Source organism: Mesoplodon mirus, assembly GCF_964341445.2.
Source record: "Mesoplodon mirus genome assembly, chromosome: 16".
Classification (NCBI taxonomy): Eukaryota; Metazoa; Chordata; class Mammalia; order Artiodactyla; family Ziphiidae; genus Mesoplodon; species Mesoplodon mirus.
This window is the reverse complement of record NC_138992.1, coordinates 20616727-20632667: the sequence shown is the minus strand read 5'-3', so window position 1 is coordinate 20632667 and position 15941 is coordinate 20616727.

The window sequence follows — 15941 nt, the reverse complement described above, 5'->3', positions numbered from 1 at the left end:
TTCTCTAACCTCTTGAAGCCTCAGTTTCCTCATCTGTAAAATGGAGGTAATAATAATAGTGGCAGTTATAAGGAAAGCACCAGTGTGAATGATAGAGCTCCATTATGAAAAGGAGTAAATATTTGCTCCAGGGCTTGATAAATAGTAGTTCTTCTCTTGTTTTGAAGGGATAACAGCACAAATCTAAACCATCTTACCAATACCGCAGGGCTGTTATACCACTTGACCACCTTCCTTGCTTCCCTTTTCTGTTCTTCCTGATTCTTTCTGATCCTGCTTCATTTTTCAAGGGAAAAATCAGCCTGAGTAGCAATCATCCCATGGCCTCTGTACACAATAAGTCATTGGTAAGAAGAGCATGGTGATAATAACAACATCTCTGTCTCTAGTAGTAAGCACTTGCTTTGGGTACCTGGTCCTCGCTCTGGACACTTTCCATACATTTTTCTCCTTACAATTGACCCAGTGAGGTAGGCATTTTAGCTCTCAGTTTGCAAACAAGAAGGTTGAAGTAGATATCTGCTTATAGTCATGCAGCTGTTAATTGATACAGCCAGAACTGGGTCCAGAATGACCTGAAGATCAGTCTCAAATGCCAAGTAGGGGAAGCATATATCCAGGTTTGCCTTGAACTGTCTCTATTTATGTCTAGTATCCTGGCACTCCATCTGCTTTAGCATGTGCCTCACGTTTTTCATTTTTATAAAAGTATTATTATTAATAATTGTATTAAAACATTCTGAATTTTCTAGGCTTCCACTTTTACTTTTAGCTTCTACCATGGTTTCAGCTAGTCTATATGTGAAATGCACATGCCATAAAAAGACTTCTCAATTTAATACTTGGTTGTATTCGAAACCAACCAGAGATGACCTTTCTTTCTTCTCTTGATCCTGTCTAGATGCAGTATAATAATACCTCTCTCGGAAGGAAATAGAGTGATCTTGTACACTAGGCTTTGGGAAGCAAACTCCTTCAGTTTTTGGTGGTGTTAGTGACAGAAGTGTTCAATACCACTGCTTCTTCCAAGCTAATGAGCACATGTGCAAATGGTGCCATGGCCAGTGCTACAGGCTGAAAGATGCATGAAGCCACCGGAGTACCAAGGCACAGAGGCAGGGGAAACTTGGGAAACTGTAGGTTTGGTGTATGTAATATGTATGGGAAATAGAGACTGAGAATCCTTCTATAGAGTATGTAGAGAATAATTTGTACTACAGCGGTTTTATCATTTATTATATGCTCTAAATCTACAACTTTTAATTTATATTATTTTTTGGTAACTTTTTAAAAATTTTAAGATAACTCTTTAACAGCAGTGAATTCTAGGGGAAAGAAATCACATGTTTAATAAAAATTTAAGTACTGAATTTCTTAAGAAAGTTGATGAACACATAACTTGCACAAAATGTTTGCCGGCATTTGACATCTAACTTGGGAGCCATAATGATATCTGTGACCGTGTGAAACTGTTAAGTGCTAATCTACTAGAAAAACATCAGCATTGATTTCAAAAGCTAACAGTTACTTTTTGTAGGTTTTGCAGAAAGTAATGATGTAAAGAAACATCACTAAACTTATCTTTAAAATATCGAAGAAAGAAGTGAACAAATAAAAGGATGACTCCTCCTGCTGTGTATAATATTTAAATTTGAAATTCTATAATGTAGTTTGGAATGTTTCAACTTGTGGTGAGACTCTCAATGGAACTCTTACTTTTATTGGATAAATTTATATTCTGAACTGGAATGGAGTGAAAGTAACAATGCCTATGATTTTGCAGCATCTGAGTTTGGAGAAACATTCAAAAGAATCATAGAGACAACTTGATTGAAGAACTTTGATTAAAATATTTTTCAAAGAAAGATATTCTGAATGGAGGCAAAAAAGAACATTCATGAAAATATTTGGGCTGACGTATTTACACATTTTGATTTTAAAAACAGAAAGTGCATGTCCTTTGGTGCTTAACACCTTGTCAGGTAGATAAACAGTAGCTGTTATTATTTACAGCCTACATAGGAAATGTGAACACGTATGAGATCAGATCTTAAATACAAGTTCCACACCTCCCCCCCCACCCATCAACATACACACACCTTTATTCCAGGAAGTTCTCTGCAGTATCCAGAATTTAAGTGATTACCTTAGTTTCAGGGTCTCTGTTAGTTCCTGACTCATTCTATTTCAAATGGGTTCAGAATTCTCAGTTTGAGGATCTGAAACTCAGAGGGTGAAAGAGAAAAGGATATAGGTATGTGTGGAATTAGTCTGCCTAGAAGACAGAACACTAGCCTTTTATACAACTAGAGAGAGGCTAATCCAAGTCCTAGTGGATTCTTCCAGAACCCAAGGAGCCCCACAGCCATCCTTTTAATTAAAGGAATAAATCCTAACAGCATCCAATGGCCTACTACCACAATTATCACGTCTCTTAGATGCATCAGATCTAGAAACACCCCACTGCTCTATCATTGTCCTATGTCTGGAGATTGCAAATAGGTTTCGTTTTAAGTGCCAGCTTGGATCAATCAGCAGTGGTTGCCTGGAGTGCTGGGTGCAGAAAAAATCTCAGGCCAAGTGCAGGCTCAGCGGGAAAATTAAGTGTTGTGATTGATTAATAATGTCTGCTACAGACAAGGGGGGTGAGGGGGAGCACTCCCACACTTGCTACATGTTTGCTGACCCTGCAAAAAGGTATTAAGGAATTTTCTGGAAGACAGTAGAATGGGCTGATGGCATCCCAGTGACTTTCACTGCTTCGTAACTAATGATACTCTTCTTTGCACCCTTCTCATGGAGAACCAATTTCAAATAAAAGGTAATGACTGAGATTACAGATAGATTTTCTCATTTGGATCTTTCATCTTTATGTGCATTCCCATTCAGCAGTGAAATTACAACATGTATTTGGTATCTGTTGTAAGTATCTGGGGATGTTTTATATTAAATAAATTCAAGAAATAGAGCTCTCTACTGGACAGTGATTCCGTCAAAGATGTTCACAATAGCTCACTGAACTCATCTCATCAGTGATATGTTCACGCAGCTAAAGGTAAATGTTTAAACGTTTAGTTAATGCACCATATGTCTTAAATGTTTTAGTTCCATCTGACATTTTTTTAAATCCATTTTAGTGGAAACCTGCCAAGTAAATTTACTTCTCTGGAAGATGATTATTCCATTCATCTGAAACTCAATCCTCCTGGACCTCTCAAACACAATGAACTCTTAATTTGTAGGCTTCCAAAACCAAAGGCAATGCTGTCTTCATGTCCTGCTTCCTGAGGTCTGGGAAGGTGCCAGGCCAGGTGGCTCCATGTGATAGGGTCTGTATCCTAAGGGCCACACAGCTTGGTGTAGGCAAATAAGGCTTTGAGAGGAACTGATCATCACCATGGGGGCTCATTGGAGTGATTTAAAAAAAGGACAAAATAGAGGACTAATAAGATAAAAGGGACAAAATCAGAGAGATTAAAGAAGTAGAGGGAGGAAAAAACGAGAACAAAGGACAAAGGTAAATAAAGAACATTTACAACAGGATTTGTTAAGGCCACAACTTCCTATGGATGAAAACCAATACAGAGGCTAAAAATAACAGCCATATAACTCTAAGGTTTAGGCACAGGAGTTAGAAACACAAACTTTGATTCCAGATAAATTAACGTCTTGGCTCTGCTAATTGCTAACTGTGACCAAATTATTTAATCTCTTGATCAAATAATTTGATCTCTCTGAGCCTAATTTCCTTACAGGATTGATTGAAGTATTAAACAAGTACAGTGGATGAGTATAAAAACTCAGATTTGAAAAAAAGAAAAGTACCTTTTTTTGAATCAGCAAATCCAACTTAATGTATAAACTGCCAGTCTGTCTATAGCAAAAGATATATTTTATCACATTCTAGTACACTCCATTCTTATTCAGTGATTTTTATAAATCCAAATTAAAATATAACTTTCTCAGTCTTTATCCCATTCAAATCTTAGGCCCTTTGGGTAAGAATTAATTCTTTTTAAGCTTCCCCTTACTGCACCTCACCTTCTACCTGAGGGTGAATAAGTTTGTGGAAAGGAGTATTATATCATGTCCTAGCTTCTAACCCTTGCTGATTTGCAGTTGAGGCATCTCATTATGCATGACCTTTGGCAGCTGTCCTCTTTCCTCGCTCATCTGTTCTGGCAAAGTTGGATCCACCAAGCCCTGGGCATCCTGATCCGGCATCCATTCAAATAGAGCTGGTCCTGCCTGATCTTTGTGATGTCTTGCTGGCACTCTCAGCCAATGCCTCTGTCAAAAGATCCTTGCCTTCTTCAGCTTCTTTCTCCTGACTTCAGACATTTTCCTGTCCACCAGTCCTTTCTTCAATTCTGTAGCCCCCTTGACAGTCTGAAGAACTCTTAGCTACTTCATTCATACCCTACTAGAGCACATAAGACCCTGGGAGGCTACCTGCTGCTCTCCACCCATGCCCATCCCTTGGTCACTGCTACTCCACCCTTACTCTCCCATATTGGACACTGGATGTTGCCAATAATGGGATTTCTCTAAGAAAATGTCAATCTCTGCAATCTCTCCCCAGGCAGTGAAGTAGGGACTCTGGACTAATCACAAACCCTACACCACTCTCTTTACCTATTGAGGAACAGTGTACAGAGATAACCAAGAGAAAGCAGAAAAGGATGAGCAGGGGAAGCAACTTTGAAGTTGATTTCTTGAAATCGAAATCTTTGAAAGAACTAAAACGTTTCTTGGAAAGGGAAGGGTGATGCTAGCAGCTGCAAGCCATATCATTAGTTCAGTGATTTAGACAGGCTGTGTCTTAGGGAAAGAAACTGATTCCAAAGTCAGGCTGGAAAGACAACCCGTAATTTGGGTTAAGTTTCAGATTATGGCATGGAGGCTGATCTCTCTCACTCTCTGGTGGCCCCTATTCAGCCCGTGCTGCCTTTTGGCTTCCTGAGACCAGAGACAAAACAGTAACTGAGGCTGGGAGGTGATGGAGATTGGGGTCAGAGTGACACACTTCACTTTCTCTAGACTTTAACCAAAAAACTTGCTTAACACCCTCTAGTAATTCAAGGTCATTTCAAGGCTTATCTCTTCCCCCCAAAAGTTCTGCCTGCTATTGCTGTTTGAACTCGGTGGAGAAGAGGGGGATCAAAACAGAACCTAGAAAGACCTTAGCTCCCACTTTCTTTGAAGGGAGGGGCAAGATAAAGGCAAAGATACTTTGTGGGGAGGGGTTGAGTGTGGAAAGATTTACTAACAAGAGAGTACAGCAGCGAAGGTATTTTGAAAATATTTAATCAATGTATTGTCTTTTCTTTTAAACCCTTAATTATTGCTCATTTCCCTGTCACCCTTGAGACATTCAATATTTCAGGGGGAAGGGAGACTCTCCTAGATCAAGTAAGTCATTACTTGGCTTTGAGCTTTAAAATATAGATTTCTTGTTGGTGTTCATTGTAGGACAATAGGCTAAAGACAAGTGCCTTTACTTTTCAGGGTTTTGATTTAGGGTTTTGGTTTAGGGTTCTGATGAGGTGTTTTCTTAGAACTCCAAAAGCTGAGCTTTATAAATCAAGAGCCAAAGCTAGAAAGACCAGAGCCCAGGGTTTTAGCGTAAGCCTTGAGGTGGGAAAGGGAGAGGACTGGACTGAAGGGCCGTTTCTGTCACTGGAGTTGAAGTGGAAAATGAGCAGATAGAGCCTGAGAATGGGAGAAGAAAAGTTGGAGGATGGATAAAAGTGAACTCATTTCCCTGGCCGTCTGAGGTTAATGTTGGGGGGAATATAAAGCCTTTAGTTCGAGTCAAGGGATACAAAGTAACATTCTTATTCCCTGCCTCCCCAGAGCTCATGGTTTTACAGATGACCTGAGTTTATACGGCAGCAAGACCAACATGGCGTCTAGATGTTGGAGTAGAAATGACCTAGGAAAGCACCAGGTGAAAGTGCTTGGGAGACGATTCTCCCAGCCTCTGCCCACAACCCTGCCCCCACCCCATTTCCAAGGTCTTCGGGGGATCTGACGTTCCCAGGAGACCTAGTGATAGGACAGGAGTCTCAGCCAGCCCCTAAGGACCAGCAGCCCCAGGGACAGCTTAGGTGAGACCCAGGTCCACCATGGGGGGAATCACCAGGCCCTAACTGTGACATACAAACAAGTTACTCCACTGCAGACACTTCAGCAGTGCATACAGCACAAACTCCCTCCCAGGAGAAGACCAGAAGGACCTCTTGTCCCAACACCTCAAGAAGAAGTAAGTGTTGCTGTTGGTGGGAATGTAAGTTAGTGCAGCCATGTGGAAAACAGTATGGAGGTTCCTCAGAAAACTAAAAATAGAGTTACTATATGATCCAGCAATCCCACTCCTGGGCATATACCCAGACAAAACTATAATTTAAAAAGATACATGCAGCCCTATATTCATAGCAGCACTATTCACAATTAGCAAGATATGGAAACAAGCTAAATGTTCATTGAGAGATGAATGGATAAAGAAGATGTGGTACCTATATACAATGGAATACTACTCAGCCATAAAAAAAGAATGAAATAATGCCATTTGCAGCAACATGGATGCAACTAGAGATTATCACACTAAGTGAAGTAAGTCAGAAAGAGAAAGACAAATACCATATTATATCACTTATATGTGGAATCTAAAATATGACACAAATGAACCTATCTATGAAACAGAAACAGAATTGCAAACATAGAGAACAGACTGGTGGTTACCAAGGGGCTGGGAGGGATAGAGTTGGAGGTTGGGGCTAGCAGAAGTAAGTTTTTATATATAGAATGGATAAACAACAAGATCCTATTGTATAGCACAGAGAATTATATTTAGTATCCTATGAGAAACCATAATGGGAAAAAATATTTTAAAAAAGAATGTATAGGGACTTCCCTGGTGGTCCTGTGGTAAAGAATCCACCTTCCAATGCAGGGGACACGGGTTCGATCCCTGGTCAGGGAACTAAGATCCCACATGCCGCGGGGCAACTAAGCCCACATGCCACAACTACTGAGCTCCTGCACCTCAACTAAAGAGCCTACATGACACAGACTACAGAGCCCAAGCACTCTGGAACCCACGCACCACAACTAGAGAAGAGAAAAACCCCTGCCACAACTAGAGAGAAGCTCTCGCGTGCCGCAACGAAAGATCCCACATACCTCAGCAAAAATCCCGCGTGCCACAACAAAGACCCGATGCAGACAAAAATAAATTAAATAAATAAATAAATAAATAAATAAATCTTTAAAAAAAGATGACAACATATCACATGACTCAGTTTAGAAACTGGATTAAATCAAAATAAACATTTAAAAACAAAGAATGTATATATATGTATAACTGAATCACTTTGCTGAACAGCAGTAATTAACACAACATTGTAAATCAACTCTACTTCAAAAAAGAAAAAACCTTCAGGTTTAAAAAAAAAAAAGTGTCCATCTGCTCCCAGATGCCATCTTGGGGAAGCAGAATGGACAGAGTAACTATCCAAACAGTTTGTTTTAAACCAGAAAGCAGAGAAAGCTTTAATTGGTAAGATCAAGTGTTCTTCCCATCATTAGGGTAGGCAAGCAAGTAAAGTCACAGAAAATAAATTGAATTATGGAAAATAAAGGATTTGGGGGAAGGGTTGATTTTTATGTCTGCTCAGGCTGCCACAACAGAATACCATCGACTAGGTGGCTTAAACAACAGAAACTGGTTTTCTCACAGTTCTGGAGGCTTGAAGATCAAGGTACCAACAGGGTTGGTTTCTAGTAAGACCTCTCTCCTTGGCTTGTAGACGGTGCCTTCTCACTGTGTCCTCACATGGGCTTTTCTTTGTGTGAGCAGAGAGAGAACTCTGGTGTCTCTTCTTCTTGTAAGGACACCAGTCCTATCAGATTAAGGCCTCACCCTTATGACCTCATTCAGCCAATTACCTCCTTAAAAGCTCCATCTCCAAATACAGTTCTATTGGAAGTTAGGGCCTCAACATGTGGATTTGGAGGAAGCAGGGGAGGATACAACTCAGTCTATAACAGCATATAAACTAAAGTTGTGGCATAAAAATGCTGTCTATATCATACAAATAAAGACCTAAGTTCAGCCCCTAGACTTAATATAAGTGCTTAACAAGAGGGAACTGCAATAATAATATTATTACTGTACTATATTAATAAAATTAGCTAATCTGTAATATGTGCCAGGCATTGTTTTAGCTGCTTTACACCTTACTATTGCATTTAATACAACAATTCTTACAAGATATATACTAGTCTTCTCTGACTTTACTCCTATCAACTCTCCTGGAAAAATAGCCTCTTCACCCCATACCTGACGCTCAGCCACTGATAATCCACAGCAGGTATCTTCCTTGGAACACTAGTTTAATTGGAGACTGCAGTGTTTCAGCTCTCCCCCACCCCACCGACTTCCTTTAGCTGCTATGGTGACATCTTCAGTAGCTCCTGACACTAAAACTGCCAATCACGTCATTGGTACCCCCTGAAGACATCATGGCAACTGCTTTTGTCTGACAAAGGCTCTGTTGCTGTTGCTGCTACCGCTGAATATATATATGGAGCAACAAGGTCACTGAAGCAGCCACCACTGATGACCACAGCCAGACATGTTCCTGTCACCACCAATGTTACTATAGCTACGCTTGGTCAAACAATGCCATTTTGTCATCACCTAAGCCAGTGTCCCTTCAGATCAGCTCACTGCTGGGGATTTCTTCACTGAGTCCTACTGTGCTACGCCCAGAATCACCTGTCCCTTCCAACCTTCCACATCTTTCCTTCTCTCGAATATACCCATCTTCAATACTTATGTTGATATTTCTGAATTTTATGATGAATACAGCTTGGGTTCAACATAACAGTTAAGAAAGCAAATGGAAACACAGAAAATAGGATAAGAAGAACAGTACTCAAAATGGATTAGAAATTAGGATATGGTTGGAGGTACAAAAGATAAAATAAAAAATAATTTTGGATTAATTGATAACTGCAGGTGATATCACCTAGCACCATAAATGTTCTTCTGGGAACTTAATCTCAAAGCACCTCACAGCTTTTGTGTCCAATGGTCAGTTGGTGAGTAGTCAATACCTCTGCAGATTTTCCCTGCCGTTCAAGAAAAATACACTTTAAATATTAAGTGATAAAAATTTTATTTGCAGATTTCACTACCCTTCTTTTTTCAGCCTTATTTGATATGAAGCTGCCATTCTTCTCCGAACATATCAAAGCCCTGAACTTAAAGGGAGATATAAATCTGCAGCTCATCTTCCCACAGATATCATTTTGTAGGGACGCCATTTGATGTCTCCTAGATAAAGCAATCAACCTGGAAAGCAATGAGCAGCCCATATACTAAAAAGTGACATATCATTATGATCATACCTATTAAGTGACTAAACCAGCCAGAGCCCAATTACATCTTTGCAACATACAATGAGATACCCCTTAAACAGTTCTTCAGTGAAGAAATAAACCTGTCATACAAGAAAAATTTGCTCTACATCAAGGCTATGTATTGAGGAAGTGATGCCGGTGTCAGGGTCATGCTGGCTATAATTCAATGTGCAATTAAGGGGAAATTAGAGGCAGTCTTCATTACATATATTTTACACTTTGTTTATTGTCCTACAAATTCTGTAGTGGAACCACTGACTTGTAGCAACAATAGCTCATTTAGTGGAAAATTAGAATGTTAACAAAGGATGTCTGGTGGCTGAGGAGAAGAGTACAGCAATTTACATTTCCTGCCATGTGTCCCTTTTCTAAAACCGGATCTTTGGATTGAGTTGAGCACCAAGTAGCCACAGGCAGAGCCAATATGACATATCTGAAATTCTTCATGAGGTTCAAAAGAATAGCAAAAAAAAAAAAAAATAAGACAGGAAACAAAAGTACATTGATGATATGTAGACCAAAGAACAAATTTCCAATCAATCAATCAATTAACAAAGACCCAGAAAGGGAACATACGAAAATGGCTAAGACAGCTATGTTGGACTGAAACTCATCAAGAAGAAAATGCTGGTCTCTACACATCACTGTTGAAGGCTAACAGTTCCCTCGGGGAGTACTTAATGAAAATTCTGTACATCTTGAAGTCTTACATATTCTGTCTCAAAACCCCACAGTTGCCTAGAAGCCTTATGTCTACAAACTTCCACTGTTCAGTCACAGGCAAATAGTAGAAATTGGGGCTATAAAAAAATGAATTGGAGGGTACTGGTGTGGTATTCAGATGAGCACCATGCTGGGAACCTTGGGCTTGTTGGGAAGGAGAGTAAATTGGTCACATGGAGTGTAGGTTCATAAACTGGCCCCATACACAGAGGGCAAGGAAAGACTGAAGAAAGAGGCCAGTGCAGATTGGTAGGTGGCAGTCTTAATAAGCAAGGGAACTTACATACAAGGCTTGTCTTGGGCACCACAAGATGAATAGATGTTTGTGCATGCCCAGCAGAATCTTGAAAGTTTATATAGCAGCCTCAACTGGGTTCAGTCACATATATCATCCATATGGTTTCAACAACACCTTACTCTCTCAAGGTTACATCCACGGAACAGCTCCCACTGTGGGAATGGCTGGCAGAACAGACATTCCAAGAACAGGGGAGTGGGTGAGGAACCTCAGGTTGCTTGCCCAGGTCTAGCTCCAGTGGCAATTGGCTCGTATGTCCTCTTGATGCTCTCCTCCAGCATGGATGCAGGTAATCATTTTACCTGCCTCTTGGGTCCTGGATCACTTCGCAGACCTCACACAGAGAGTGAGTGTTGGGTTTCCAAAGTTAGATACAATTCATGGCTTCCCGTAGCCTCACTTCTATGTCGGAGCGGAAGGCCAGGACTGTGGCAGTGGTACCAGTCAAGACAGCAGAAAAAATGGGACGAGGTAGGCTTTGGAAAGCCTCTTACAAGAAATAAAAGTCTAGGATTACTTCTGAATGAAATCTCTGCCTCTGAGAAGTTTGAATTTTCTCCTCCTGGAGCTTCTGCAATTCCTGGCATCCTGAGGACTAACGCTCTCCAAACAAACCAGACATACGCATATTTGATGCTAACTACCCATGTAATCAGACTGTACAGTTAACATTGTTTTCTCTCAAGAAAAATTAAGAATGGCCCAATGACACTGGAACGCCTCTTGCCCCTTTCACTTAGAAATTCTTCAAAAAAAAGGTGCCTGGAGTCTGAGGTCAGGCAAACCCACGTTCATGCTTAGTGAACGCACAGACGTGTGTTGGGTGGAAGGATGGTGGGGAGGGTCGGAAAGGCTGCAAAGAGAAAACAAAGCACCTAAATCATTCCCCAGTTTCTCAAGGAGGGAAGGCTGTGCTTCTGAGCAATTAGAGGCATCCTCTGAAGTCAGAGCTCTGCCAAGCTGGGGAAGAGGAGCTATTTAAAATTCTGCTTCTCTTCCATGAGGAGAAAAGAGACACATCCTTACCCCTTCCCCGACTTCACAGAAACATTTATGAAATAATGATTTTTAAATTGTGTGTCTTCAGACTTCCTATATGCCCCTCTTTTAAAAGTTGGTTTACATTGCTGGCAAATTTTTCCCGTAAGTACTTCAATGTCTGATCTTGATTGTTTTTTGTTTTTTGATTTTTGGTTTTTTTGCAGTACGCGGGCCTCTCACTGTTGTGGCCTCTCCTGTTGCGGAGCACAGGCTCCGGACGCGCAGGCTCAGTGGCCATGGCTCATGGGCCTAGCCGCTCCGCGGCACGTGGGATCTTCCTGGACCGGGGCACGAACCCGTGTCCCCTGCATCGGCAGGTGGACTCTCAACCACTGCGCCACCAGGGAAGCCCCCTTAATTGGGTTTTTTTAATTCATTGGAGGGAGTGGGTGTCTAAGGTTACTGGAAAGACTGAGTTGACCAAAGTGTCAGGAATTTTGTTCCACTTCCTAACTACACTCTTTGGGCAAATTACTTAGTAGATATTTTCTATAAACATGATTCTGAAGTCTTTCTCCCAATAGTCCCTCTAGATGTGGCATACCGTCTGGCTCTGCCTTCAATCTTGGCTCTACCACGTTTAAGCTGTTTGACCTTAAGCCAAGTTATTTAATCCTTTGTGCCTCAGTTTCTTCACCCATAAAGTTAAAATAATAATAATGTTCTTTATCTTACAGGCTTGCTGTGAAGAATGTTATTTAAACCATGTTAAGTTACTTGGAACTGTGCCTGATACATAGAAAAGTGCTCATTACATATTAGTTATTGTTTGGAGCACAGAGAAATGTGCGATTAATTATATCTTGGTTCACCAGAGAAGATTTTACCAATGAGTTACCAATAGAATTGTGTCTGGAACGTTAAATCAAAGTATGTCTGACAAAAAAGATGGGAAATTGCCTTCATGGTGGGGTGATCTTCAAGGGCGAAGATATGGAGGCTTAATCAGCAGAGCATAGTCAGAAAGTGAGAAGAAGTTTCAAAGAAAGAAATCATGACTTCCAGTCCCCCAGCCTTGCCTAACTTCTAACCACTTTCTCAAACTTTTAACTTCGGAGGATGTGGCAGATAATATTTTCCAAAGATGACAACAATACCTACCATCTAACATGCTCATCTTACAATGTGATCTTAAAATTTCCCTCATCAAGTATCCTCCACCTTGAGAGCTTGAATAGAACTTTGTAATTGCCTCAAGCAATAGGATAGGACAGCAAGTGACCTCCAAGGGTAGATCAAAAATGTCATGCACTCCTGCTGTCTTGGAACACTCAGTCTTGGAAACCAGACACCACGTGGCAAGGAGACCCAAACTACTGCATGCCAAGAAGACCACACGGAGAAGTGATCATATGTAAGTGCCCCAGCCAACAGCTCAGCTGAGGTCTTATCGACAGCCAGCATCAACCTTTGAAGATGTAAGTAAAGATGCTGCCAGATGATTCCAACTGAGGTACCAGACATAATGGAGCAGAAACAAGCCACCCCTGCTTTGACTGGTCCTAATTCCTGACCTACAGAATCTGTGAGCAAAAAGAAAGGTTGTTGCATGTGTATGGCTAAGTCCCTTCGCTGTGCCCCTGAAATTATCACAACATTTTTTTTTTTTTTTTTTTTTGCCGTACGCGGGCCTCTCACTGTTATGGCCTCTCCCATTGCGGAACCCAGGCTCCAGACGCGCAGGCTCAGCGGCCATGGCTCACGGGCCCAGCCGCTCCGCGGCATGTGGGATCTTCCCAGAACAGGGCACGAACCCATGTTCCCTGCATCGGCAGGTGGACTCTCAACCACTGCGCCACCAGGGAAGCCCTATCACAACACTGCTAATCAGCTATTCTCCAATATAGAATAAAAAGTTTAAAAAAGAAAAGAAAAGTTGTCTTATGCCACTAAGTTTTGGGGGTGGTTTGTTACTTAGCAATAGTAGCTAGCACAGGAGATATTCCTTTTTCTCTTACTGTGGGGACAGATGTTGCTTGCCATGATACCATTCATGGTTAGTTATCACTCCCATTCTAAGGGGTCATCTCTACCCAAGAGCTACAGGAGAAGCAAACAAAGGCAGGCATCATAAGCATCCCTGGAATAAGAGGCTTATCCAGGTTATAAGGTAGGGAAAGGAGGAAGGGATGGGCTATACAGTCAGGCCTTAATGTCCTTCCCCTCGCCTCCTGCTCTCTGTTTCACTATCTTCCATTTATACTGCTTCTTCTAACATCTAACATTATCACAGTTTTAATAATCATCCTGTCCACATGTTAACTTTAAAACAGTGTTTTGAACGCATCCCTTTTGTAGAATGTACTTCTACCTAGAAATACACCACCTTGGTGTTCTTCCCAAGGATGCTTAAGAGCCTCACTCAGTGGATAGAAGTGAGGAAAGTGATAGATCGAACTGCCTATTATGTGTCTACTGCCACAGAGAACCACAATTAATAGTATGTGCTCACTAATATTTGCTGACTGAGCAGATGGTCAAGACACTGCTCTTTTTGAACTAATGTGCTCTTTCTGTCCCTTTTCACCCAGGTCTCTAACTGGTCCAGAACACAAGTTCCAGAGGAAAACACAGAGAAGAGAGAAAGACTGTGGAGAGGTCAAAGGTTGGCCAAGCCACAGTTTCGAGAACATCCCTACTTGGTGTAATCTGATGCTTCTACAGTGCTCTGAAGAAGACTGAGCAGTTGGGAGCAGGGATCTGGTTCGGTCTCAGCTGTCTTCTGGGGGAGCCTTTTGTGTTTCATCACAGCTGGAGCACAGCTGCCAGTAAGAGAGCTGATTTCTTGACAGAGTCTGGATTTGGAAATCCCTGTATTTCACAGCTGTGCCCACCAGCTGCCTTAGCCAACCCTTTACTTTTGGGGCAAAAGCAGTTTGACTTCTGGTAGAAACTTGCAGACTCGACAAAGACAAGAGCTTGTCTGTTTAGCTCCAGCATACAGACATTCCTTGGAGGATTACTTGAGATGTGTTTGCATAAGGGTCCTGACTCTTAGCCAGACTGAATAACTTGTGCTAACTCAGGGTATGCCTAATAATCTTGAGACTCTCTCATCACCACTACTGGCAAGAAAAGGCTCTGATAAGAAATGAACACTGGTTCAGTACTATTCCTGCCACTATAAAAACAGCCATAGTCCCTGCCCTCTAAGTACTTAACCTCTTAATAAATTCCTCACGCTGACTGACAACCTTCTGTGGACACAGCAGGAAAGGGTGGAAGGTTTTAATCTATATCTTTTATGTGTCCATTGAGAAACCACATGAGTTTTATCAGTGAAGATGCAATGATCCCTGAGTGGTAGGAGAACTGCAAATATTGGCAATAACATGTTAATGGTGGTATTCTTTCTGAGAGGAGAATGGTACAGTTTGCCTTGATCTGTGTATAAGAAGACCTGGTAATTCTAATGTGATTGGTCTAAAAGTGGAGTGATTAGTCATCCCAATTTGCACGAGACTATCCCCATAGTAGCACTGAAAGTCCCACACCCTGAGAAATTCCTCAGTTCCAGCCAAATGCAGACACACTTGGTCACCCTAGGAATCAGAAGACTCCTCTGGAAAAAATAGGTCCTCTACCAGCCTGTTAATAGAAGAATCTAAACTTCCTGCCTGCCCTTTTCTATTAAAAGGCAAACATTCCTAAAGGGCAAGACGTTAACATCTGGGTACAGATTACTTTACTGAATCAGCACTCTTTTTTTTAATCAAGTCAACAAAGATTTACTGAGCACCTACTACACTCCAAGCACAGGATGGGTTACTAGGGATATGATGACAAATAAGCCACAGTGCCTGACCTTAAAGAGCTTAATGGGTGAGAAAGACAAATAACTGGGCACGGAGAGCAGAACATGATCGTTCCATACTTCTGTTACAGACACAGTAATACTGGGACACATAGGAGGGCAACTCCTGGCCTTGGGGGACACAGCAGGTGTCTAAATGAGGTGACATCTGAGCCATGAAGGCCACCAGGAATTAGTGAGGTGAAAGGTAAAGGTGCCGGAAGGATATTCTAAGAGGAAACAGTGGGACAATGGCCTCAAGGGGAAAGAGATCTTTGTTTTCCCCACAAATGAATCACAAAGGAATAGGACAAAGGAAAGACTGGTTTTCTTGGCCTGGGATAGAACAGGAAAAGGATTACTTCTCAGTTTTATCTGGGATCAGCCTTTTTCATAATTTTTTAAGTTAGAAAAAAATGTTAAACATGCTATGAATATGATTCCTTGCTTTTCACAGGGAAAGTCAATTCTAGCCTTGAGAGAGAGAGAGAGAGAGAGAGAGAGAAAGCATTTGCCACTCTGCCTTCAGATTTCTCAGTATTTGCCTTTGTCTTGGTCACAAAGGAACACAAACCCATGTAGCAACTCATCATTGCCACCTTTCCCCATGCTTCTCCACTGACCTCCTTAGTTTTGGGGACTAATCTCTGAGGTTAG